The following is an 11,048-nucleotide window of genomic DNA, read 5'->3' as shown; positions in this document are numbered from 1 at the left end:
GTGATTATCAGTGGGTGGGAAAATATGGTTACCTTTTATTTTCTTCTTTTTATTTCATACTTTCCAAATTCTCTGCAATGAGCATGTCCTAGTTTTACCATCAGGAAAATGAATTATAATAGTGGAAGTTGCCATTGCTGATCATTTTCACCCTCTCCGTGGCAGGTCATATCAGAATGTGAGTTGCTAAAAAAACTGAAGATGACAGGACTTCAAAAGAGCCCTTAAGAAGGTCCCAGAGCTGAATTGACCCAGACCCCTCAGAAGACAGGGAAGGACCCTGCTAGCCACCCAACTTTTATAGGCTTGTAAGATTACTGCGACAATAACTTTCTCATTGAGATCATGCACATTTTCAGTCACAGGGTCATTTTCATGTTTCTCTTCTAGGCACACAAAAGTGCTTAGAGATCTCATGAATTAGTGTTTATCCCAGGATATCCGGTTTGGCATTGTAAATAAAACAACCACCTGCCTAAGTCCAGCCATCAAAATTACTTTGACAATTTACTCTGAGGAAGCAGTATTAGCATTTGCTTTCAGGGTTCATGATGTGCAAAAGATTACTTAAAAATAGGAGGGAACAGAGAAGAGATATCGTAGTTTTTTTATCTTGTTTGTTTTTTTAAAAAATATTGCCATCTCTTACATCTTTTGTCACAGTCTCTTCATGATTTTTCAAGGCAATTTCTTTGGGAAGCCAAGTGGCTGAGGCAATTTGATGATAACTCAGCCACCTGCATCACTACCTAAACAGTTTTTAGGTATGGACAATTTCTGAAGATGAGTGAACATGCTTTTCTGCTTTTGAAAATAATCCTGAAAACTTGGTTTCAATTTTTTTCAACAAAGTGATTGCCCAGATCTGAAAATGTTTTTTTCACCCTTTTCTACTTTTGAGGTGAGGTGATTTCCTGTAAGGTCCAGGGATTTGGGAGGGGCTCAGGATAGGGCAATTTTATAACCTGATGCCTGGGGGTAGTACACAGTGCCATGCATGGGGATGTCCCACAAAAGGCAGGGAAGCAGGTGTGGCAGCGGCTATGTCCTCTTTGGAGCTGAGCCACAGAGGGCATCAGGATCAATGAGCAGATCTTTATCAATCTGTCTGAGTCTTAAAGAATAGCCAAGGACATGAGAATCTGGAAAACCATAACATAATCGAATTGGGGGAGAATTCGACTCTCCCCCAATGAAGAATCCACATCCCAGGCACAATTCATGTCAAACAACATAGGCTATGCTAAAACCAGCAAGACATGGGGTCTTGTAGTATAAACTAGTCTGTGTCTTACAAATCATTTGATTTCTATAATTCCTGGGTACTTGATTTGCTCATGTTTTTTCTGTTGCTGAGTTGACTGATTTGAACTACTATGTCAAAAGGCATAGATTTGTTTATTCGTTTAATTTTTATTGACACCCACTGTTCCATTTAATTCAAAATTATTCATTCCTCCATGGCTCCCTGGTAGAGACCAACCTCAGCCACTTTGGGAGACTGTTCACCAAATGTTTCTAGTTCTCTGCTTTCTGAGTGTGTGAGGCTTTTCCTTCCCTGACTGTGAAAGTTAGGCATGGCCACAAGCCCACTTCGGCCCATGAAATGTGTACAGAAGGGACACATTGGGCCAGTGAGTAATTCACTTCATACTCTCTCTTCTGTTGTACTGGGGATGTGTGTGTTGAGACGAAGCCATCATGGGTCCCAAACTATGACACCACTCCATGCTGACCCTCAATGGACAGGTAATGTGAACAAAAGAAAACATTTATTGTACAACGCTGCTGAGATCGGGTGCTTGTTACTTGCAACGTCACATGGCCTCTCCTCACTGATGAGCAAGCACACACACATGCACTTGTCCACATGTTTTGCATACACATTGTGCTGCTTGGGAAGGAGGCACTCTCTCTTTGCCACAACTCTCCCAGCTGATAATTCTCTTTTGTCCTGCCGTGGGATTCCTGTGGCTAATTCACTGGATTTATTCATTTCTTGGTTGGTTTTCCATGTAGAAAGCCAAAGGAGACTTGGAACATATGTACCCCAGGGTGGTGGGTAAATCCAAGAGAGACACAATCTCTGTCTCTAAGGGCTTGCAAGCTGGCTTGGCAGAAGACAGATCCAGGCAATATATAATAATGACAACCACAAATGGGTGCTCCAGAGCAAAATGACAAGATGCTTGCATGGCAGCAGTTTTAAGAAGGAATGCATCAGTTGGGGTGCAGAGGGAATCTAAGAGCAGCTCCAGTCCCAGGTGGCTCCTCTCAGCCTCTCCAGATCCACCCTTTGCCCCTCTCCATGCTGCTCTCTACCCCACGAGACTGACCTGTCTGTCCTACAGTAATAGGCTGCACCCCCTCTGGCTCTGGGCTGGGTCTGGTCAATGGGGTCTCTGATAGACTAGAAGGAAATTGGTCAGTGAAGCTGGCATATTTATTCCTCTGTCTCTGTTCTCACAGGGTCATCTCAGGCTGGCTGCACGCCTCAGCTGAAGATCCCAGCTCCTGTCAATGCCACCTCTCTGCTTGACTGTCTCCCTCCAGATTCGGTAACTCTCTCCTGTCTGCCCTTTAGGCCCAGGGATGGTAAGAGCCCTGAACTGAGATCCCAGCTCCAGGATATTGCACCAGCCCTTTCAGTTTCTGTATACCCTGCCCACACCTTAGTCAAGGCAGGTGTGGGCAGGATACACATTTTTTTTAAGGGACTCCTTAAAGCATCCTAATTTGAGTGTGCACCTGTTTCCTGATAGCCCCGACCACTAGATCTTGCTTTGGGGAGCCAGCAGTAAAAAGGAAATGAATGCTTTGTCTAATTATAGGGTCAGTTGGTAAAAGAGGTGGAAAGCTTTTAAAAATGATTCATTCTTCATTAAGAAATGAGTTATTAAATGGCTTTGCTTCTCCTAGAGTTAAAAAAAAGGGTTGGAGGCCAAGTATTGGCCTCTTTGCACCTGTAATGAGTAAATGGGCTGTCCTGGAGCCTTTGTCTCCCAAAATCCTTCATCAATACTGAGGCACAGAGACCAGCCAGGATGTCACGTCACCACCGAGGAGCTCCTCCAATTCCCCCTTATCTGGCAAAGTTGATACCAGAATCCCAACCACTGTTTTTAACTTGAACCTGAGAACAGAACCTAATTTCCAGATGCTCAAGGAAAATTGTAACCTTTCTTTGGAGTTTCCTTATTTAGCATAGAGCTGCTTGGAAAGGAGGCACTCTCCCTTTGCCACAACTCTTCTAACTGGGAATTCTCTTTTTTTCCCGCAGTGGGATTCCTGTGGCTAATTCACTGGATTTAGTCATTTCTTGGTTTTCCACGTGGAAAGCCAAGGGACACTTGGGTCTGGGAGTGCTCTAGGCCCTGTCCTCTGTTCCCAATCCCCAGGGACCCTAACTCCTTAGCTGTATCCAACTCTGGAGAGGTGCAGCCAGGAAGACGCTGGTACCTAGAGCCCCAGCATTTCCCAAAGCGGCTGGAAGACACAGACACATGATTACAGCTGCTGGGACTGGATCTGGGGGGCAGGTCAGCTCAGGCATGCCAGGATATAAAGAGAGAGGAAGTGCAGATGGCAATTTGGAAGATTTAGGAGTTCTTGGGCTGTCATTGGATTTTATGTGTTGTCATTGACGTATGTTTGTATTCTCTCCAGAGCAGGTATGAGCTGGGAAGAATGAAGGCAGGGCATGCCCGTGTGCCAGCTCTGCACAGCTGGATAGATGAGGAAAGATGTGGAGGAGAAGCCGGGGATTGTGTGGAAGTCTAAGGGTGTTGTTTGCCCTTTGGGTTCCAGAATATGCATGCCAGGACCCTGGGTGGCACTGCCAGGAAGCAACAGAGAGGAGATAAAACTCACAGCAGACGGACTTGCCTTAACAACAACTCCCTTGAATTAAAACACGCTTTTCAAGAAAACAAATTATCAGTTCGATCAGCAAACAGCAGAGAAGTTTCTCTCATAATGGCAAAGAAGGGCCGGGTTGCTGACCAGTGTAAGAGCTTCAGAAAAGGAGAGGGGAGATGAGATGGCCAGAAGGAGCAAGAGCACCGTACATCCCTGGACAACCTCATTCTAATGGGTCAGGGGCTGGGACGTGCATTTTGGAGTGCAGGAGAAGTGGCAACTCACAAATGCTAGATTTTCTTCTAGAGATGACCAAGCTGTAGTTCTTAAAGCAGTGGCACTAGGGCAGAAAACTCTCACACTTTGATGTGCACACACAGCCCCTGGGGATCTTGTTGACATGTAGATTCTGATTCCGTAAGTCGGGCTGAGATTCTGCATTTCCAACAAGCTCCTAGATGAGGTCCATTTTGCTGGTCCATGAAACACACTTAGAATAAGTAGCAAGGTATAGGAGGATACTGACTTTGCTCAGTGATGCTTGGGCTTCCCTCCAGACTAAAATAAAACAAAAGCAGACATAAATGGCCCAATTCAACAGCCTGAGAAGTTTGGTGATAATGACCCAAGCCCTGGCCTGGTGACCAAGTGGCTGCTCAGAGAGCTCTATCTCCAAACTCCTTCCCTTCCTGCCTCCCCTCCAAGAGTGAGTAATGTGCCAGAGTTCACTGGGGTCTGCTGTCCCCAGGGAAAGGTGGCCCAGTTGCCAAGTGCAAGTGTATAGAACGGCTTACCTGTGCAAAGCTATCAGCCCTGGACCTATGGGCCTAGAAACATTACTTGCCACTCACTCACTCACTATCATTCATTCACTTCTGCAACAAACACTTCCTGAGCATATGCTATACACCAGGCCCTGAGCTCAGCTCTGGGGATACAGGATGAATGGCAGATTGTGCCATCAGGAAGCCGACTGCACAGTCAGCCCGCTGGAGCACATATGAAAAACAATACGGATGTTTTGATTTATTATCATATTGATCATTATGATGGTAGCGTATACTTTTGGAAGGCTTGCCATACATTAGGCATTGTGCTAAGCACATTATATGGTTAATCTCATCAATCTTCACAACAACCTATGTGGCAGGTACTATTATTAAACCCACTTCAAAGAGGAGGGAACTGAACCTCAGAGAGGGTAAGTGACTTGCACAAGGACACAAGCTAGTGAGGAGAGGAACTGAGAGGAATGGCCGCACAGGCCATCAGCCTCTGTCCCCACATGCTGGGTCTGAGTGTCTGACGGTGGACACGTTCCCTTCCTGGAGGGAGAGCTCCTAGGGAGCTGATGGCAGCACTGAGTCTGGAATGTGATGGGAGTGCATTAGATGACGTGGGTGATCTGATGAGTACAGAGGCGTCACACTGCAATGAATTCATGCACATATCTCCCCTGAATGCACAGAGATTCAGCAGAGGCCAGGAGCTCAAGTTTCTGGCCCAGTGTCCCCCTCTTCCCCTGGGGAAAGCCAGGGACACACTGCCTGGCTTTGCTACACCTTGCTAGGCAAAGGCAGTATGCTCTCCCTCTCCTTGGCCTCCCTGGCTGTCCACACATCCACACCCACTCACACACATGCACATGATCATACACATTACACAAGCCCACATGCCCACAGACATGCTCACACTCACACTCACATGCATACACTGCCATACACAACACACATACATACATTCACACACACTTGCACACACACACACACTTCTGATGGCCAATCTTTTGGGGGTATGTTGACACTGTGAAGCAGGTGAAACAAAGTCTTTGCCACTCCCTGCTTTGGGCCTATTATGTTTGTTTTATAGTTTAACTCTCAAAAGACAACTTTATTTTCCAAAATTATTCAGGTTCCCAGCCAGGTGCGGTGGCTCACACCTGTAATCCCAGCACTTTGGGAGGCCAAGGCGGGCAGATCACCTGAGGTCAGGAGTTTGAGACCAGCTTGGCCAACATGGCGAAACCCAGTCTCTACTAAAAATACAAAAATTAGCCAGACATGATGGCACACACATGTAATCCCAGCTATTCGGGAGGCTGAGGCAGGAGAATCGCTTGAACCCAGGAGGCGGAGGTTGCAGTGGGCCAAGATCGTGCCACTGCACTCCAGCCTGGGCAACAGAGCAAGACTCCATCTCAAAAAACAAAAACAAAATCATTCAGGTTCCATAGGGGACCCTCACTGTGTCCTGGATTCCATTCCACTTTTAAAGTCCCAAACAGCTTGTATGGCCACTTCCCTTGACACCCAAACCAGATAGGAGTCTTAAATGACACAGAGTATTGATGGTTTCTTTAAAAGGAAATCCACTCTCAATGGGAAGCTGGATAACTTCGCATCCAGATTTCATCCATCTTGGGCTTTGGTGGCTGCTGTTTGTTTTTTGTGCAGGAGAATCTCTCCCAGCCAACGTCGATTTCACTAACACAGTGGTTAACCTTTGCTCTCTACTCCTGCATCAATCTGCCACCTACCGCATGTTGAGCCATGCTGCTTGCTGGCATTCCTTTTGGATTTTCAGTTTACTACCCAACTACCAGTCCTAATAACATCAGATAAAAGGGCTTCTGCTGTGCTGCACTTATTTTCAAAAACTATAAATGCCGTCGACCCAGAGTTAAGTCCAGCCTCAGAGAGACAGAATATAAATACCCAAGTGGCCCTGGGCCACTGAGTTCCTCAGACATTATGTGCTATGGGAGTTCCAGAAAGGGGGATTGCCTGATTTTGAGTGCAGAAGGCTTCCTGGAGGAGGCGAGATTTCTGCTTGGCCTCTGTTATGAGCTAAATTGAGTCCACCCCAAAATTCAGATGTTCAAATCCTAACCTGTAGTACCTAAGCATGTGGCCTTATTTGGAAGCAGAAGCATAGCAGAGGTAATTCGTTAAGATGAGGTCACAGTGGAAGAGGTTGGACCCCAATCTGATATAACTCGTGTCCTTATAAAAAGCAGAAATTTGAAGACAGACACACAAGAAGATGAAGGCAGAGACCCGGCTGATGCGGCTATAAGCCAAGGAACGCCAAAGATTGCCAGCAAAGCACCAGCAGCCAGGCAGAGGCCTCGAACAAATTCTCCCTCCCAGCAAAAAGGAGGAAGGAAGGAACCTCCAAAAGAAGCAGGCCGGGCACGGTGGCTCACGCCTGTAATCCCAGTACTTTGGGAGGTTAAGGCAGGCGGATCACTTGAGATCAAGAGTTCAAGACCAGCCTGGCCAACATGGTGAAACCTCATCTCTACAGAAAAATACAAAAATTAGTCAGGTGCAGTGGTGTGCACCTGTAGTCCCAGTTACTCGGGAGGCTGAGGCAAGAGAATTGCTTGAACCTGGGAGGCGGAGGTTGCAGTGAGCCAAGATCGTGCCATTGCACTCCTGCCTGGGTGACAGAGCAAGACCCCATCTCAAAAAAACAAAAAAGAACCCTACTGACACCTGGATTTCAGACTTCCAGCCTCCAGAACTGTGAGATGTTACATTTCTGTCATTTAAACACCCAGTTTGTAGTACTTTGTTGCAACAGCTCTAGTGAGCTAACACAGCCTTGAAGGACAGGTAGGAATTTGTAATGCACAGAGAAAGCCAACTGGCCACAGTTGTTGAAAATAATAGAATCGAAGCGCCCCTATTACTACCACCCCAGGCCATCACTTTCAAAGCTGTTCAAAATGATGCAGCCACGTGAAAAGGCCGGAGGGCCAGGGCGGGAGATGGGCTCCAGGTGGGCCCAGGCTGCCTGCAGAGCCAGCTTGCCCCACTGCCTGGTTGCCAAGGAGCACCTGTGGCTAGGAGGAGCTGCCCAGGAAGAAAATTTGGCCACATCCCTGCCTGCCTCCCTGGCAATAGGTGATGCTCTCTGCCAGCTGGCCCAGCTCCCCCACCACATACCTGGCTAGGAGTCAGTAGGAAAACAGTGTGTGTTTGTAGGGCTCTGCACTGAAGGGCATTAGATCCATGCAAAGGCTAATAAATTAGAGATAAGTGGGATTTGTCGATTTGCTGGAGGTTAGAGCTGCAGGATCTGGCGTCAGCTCTGGGTCTTTTCCATGGCCCCAGGCTGGCTCAGGTGTGAGCTGAAGAGGCAAAACTGTCTGTTTAGGTTGCATTGGGTTCCCCTAAAAGATCCGTTGAAGTCCTAACCTTGGGTACCTCTGTTTGTGCTATTTGGAAACAGGCTCTTTGCAGATGTAATCAAGGAAAGATGAGGCAACGCTGATTTAGTCAGGCCCTAACCCAGTGACTGGTGTCTTCATAAGACAAGGGAAATCTGGACACAGACACACAAAGAGGAAAAAGCCATTCAAAGACACAGAGACACACGTACACAGGGAGAACGCCATGGGACAATGCAGGCACAGATCGGAGTGATGCAGCTGCAAGCCAAGGAGCGCCAAGATTGCCAGCAACCCCCTGGGGCTGCAAGAGGTGAGAAGGAGCCTCCCCTAGAGCCTTTGGAGGAAGCATGCACTGCTGATGCCTTGATTCCAGATTTCTGACCTCCAGAAGCATGGGAGAACAGATTTCCCTTGTTTGAAGGCACCCAGTCTGTGGTCCTTCATCATGGCAGCCCTCAGGAATGGATACAGGCCCTTCCCTGCCTGCCTGGTGGAGCAGCCTCCAAGGGGAGCCTTTGCTAGCAGGAAGAGGTACCACATGGAGCTCAGACCCGCCTCAGAGGAACTTCTCTCAGCCTCCTCTCTCCGCACACCCGACCAAGGTGTGAAATCCCTCCCCTTTACCTCTGCCACTTGCAGGTGGCAGGATGCTGGAGCTGTCCCTGCCTCTCTGTAAAGTGGGGGAAGGGCAGCCCTCTCTGCTCTACTTTTTTTTTTTTCTTTGAGACAGAGTCTCGCTCTGTCTCCCAGGCTGGAGTGCAATAGCACGATCTCGGCTCACTGCAACCTCCGCCTCCCAGGTTCAAGCGATTCTCCTGCCTCAACCTCCTGAGTAGCTGGAATTACAGGCACCTGCCACCACGCCCAACTAATTTTGTATTGTTAGTAGAGCCAGGGTTTCACCATGTTGGCCAGGCTAGTCTCAAACTCCTGACCTCAGGTGATCCACCTGCCTCGGCCTCCCAAAGTGCTGCGCTTACAGGCATGAGCCACCACGCCCGGCCTGCTCCACTTCTAAGGCTTCTTGTGACAATGTAAGAGAAAGGAGATGACAGAGCTTTGCAACGGGAGGAGGGCTATGTGTTCTGGTGACCAACTCACTGTCTTGTGTCAGGACAGGAAGAAGCCCTTCATACCGGCAGCAGGCTGGGAGCCAGGGAGGAGGAAAGACCACGATCCACTCCCTGGTACATGGCCCTTCTGTACCCCACGGTCTCTTTCCAGGTGCCACAACGAGAAGGCACACATCCTTGGCACAGCACTTGAGGCCTTTCACCACTGGCTGCACTCACCCCTCCAGACTCACTGCCTTGCACCAACCCTTTTCCGCCCACCCCGCTCTATGCTATCCACAGCCTCCACCCCAGCCACCTGATTCTGCAGGCCAATGTCACATTCTTCCAGTCCAGGTTCTATTCTGGCATTTCTTGTCATTATTTTGCTGAGAATGTGTCTCTCTTGACTTTGAACTTATTGAGAGCAGGAATCATGACTCAGCCATATATCCCAGCACTTGGCCCAGGGCCTGTCGTTCCCAGGGTAGGTGGTCTAGGTTGATTGAAGGAATGGCATTTAGTCTTTAAAATGAAAGCATGTTGCCTAGCTTGGTTATTTTTGAACTCTATAATCAAGGACTACGTTTACCTGAATAGCCTCTGCAGAACACCAATTCCGTAAAGTGCTTCACACACACACACCAGTTCTATAATTTAATACGTTTTGGAAAGGCTACATACTACTACAGCCTCTTACAGATTAGCAATGTCCATGAGCGCACTAAAGGCTGAGACATTCTGCAGTAAAGAAACCTATTTCATTTTGTTTAACCAAGTATTTCTCAAATTTATTTGATCATATGTGGCAGAAAATGCTGTGTCTGGCATTCTTCATTTCCCTCTTCCTCCTTTAACATGGAACTCCTGATGTCTTTAGCTTGGCACATCGCCACCCAGAATAAAAACTACCTTTCCCAGCTTTTCCTGCAGCTAGGGGCAGCCCTGGGATAAATTCTGGACAATGAAATACAGGCAGAAGTAAATCATATACGATTTCCATGAAGGGACCTTAAACAGAAGTGTGCCCTTCTCTTCCCCACACATTCCTCCTCCTGTCTGAAATGTAGATGCAACTGCTGGCATTTGAGCAGCCATCTTGGGCCATGTGGTAGCTTCTTATGGATGATCTAGGACTAATTCAAGGGTCTAGATTTACCTCCAAACTTTGTTTATCTACAAAAAATAAAACTCTATCTTCTTTAAGCTACATGATCTGGCGTTTTCTGTCCCATGCAGCCAAACATAATGTTGCCTGATGCACCCTGAAGCCCCCTTGTCCACACCACCTAATTCTGCAGGATGCTATTGCAGAAATCTTGATCATCTAGAACACGGAAAAGGCACATGAAACCTGGAGCATTTTCAACTCAGTCCTGGTTTTCCCTGCCTCCACCTCAGCATGGGTGAACTAAAACTATTTCTGCAAGATGTTACTGCAGAAATATTGATCATTAGAACATAGGGTGAGCAAAGCCTGTGGCCAGGGCAGGAACTGATCCCAGGGTCTCATCCTCCACTGGAGTCATGGAGTGGTTGCATCCAACTGAAAGGGCAAGAAAAGGCAAATGCCAGCCCCTGAGAAGGTGGGTGACCCACAGGCCTGACTGCCACCCCGTGCCCCACAGTCAGGGCAGCAGGAGCATGGCATCCCTACCGCCTCCCCACCAACCTCACCTGGCTCCCCATCTCTCACACTCACTACTCTTTGGCCACATTGGCTGTCCTTCAGTCCTTCCAGACTGTCCTCCGTGGAGCCTCCCAACATGGCCCCTCCACCTGTAATTCTACTCACTCCTGGCTGCCACCCACCTCTCCCTATCAGCTCATTTTCACCTTTTGGGTCTCAGCCTGGACATCCCTCCTCAGAACCCCTCCATCCTCACACTGTATGAAGCAGCCCTCAGGCCCTCCTGTCCCTCTGCATAGCCTACTTGAACACAACACTGATGGTATTGTGG

The 11,048-nt window shown here is 48.0% G+C and overlaps 1 long non-coding RNA gene across 1 annotated transcript in view; it reads left to right on the top strand.

Annotated features, from left to right (window-relative positions):
- LOC134731112 (uncharacterized) overlaps positions 1-10,297 on the top strand; it is a 40,273-nt gene extending 29,976 nt beyond the window's left edge. The window contains exons 2-3 of the long non-coding RNA XR_010113211.1: positions 2,470-2,558; positions 3,667-10,297. This is a non-coding gene — a long non-coding RNA (uncharacterized LOC134731112). The remainder of the gene's footprint in view (positions 1-2,469; positions 2,559-3,666) is intronic.
- The last annotated feature ends 751 nt before the right edge of the window (positions 10,298-11,048 follow it).

Source organism: Pan paniscus, chromosome 8 (genome assembly GCF_029289425.2).
Source record: "Pan paniscus chromosome 8, NHGRI_mPanPan1-v2.0_pri, whole genome shotgun sequence".
NCBI classification, from domain to species: Eukaryota; Metazoa; Chordata; class Mammalia; order Primates; family Hominidae; genus Pan; species Pan paniscus.
The sequence above is the reverse complement of the archived record's forward strand: the minus strand, read 5'-3'. Positions and strand labels throughout refer to the sequence as shown.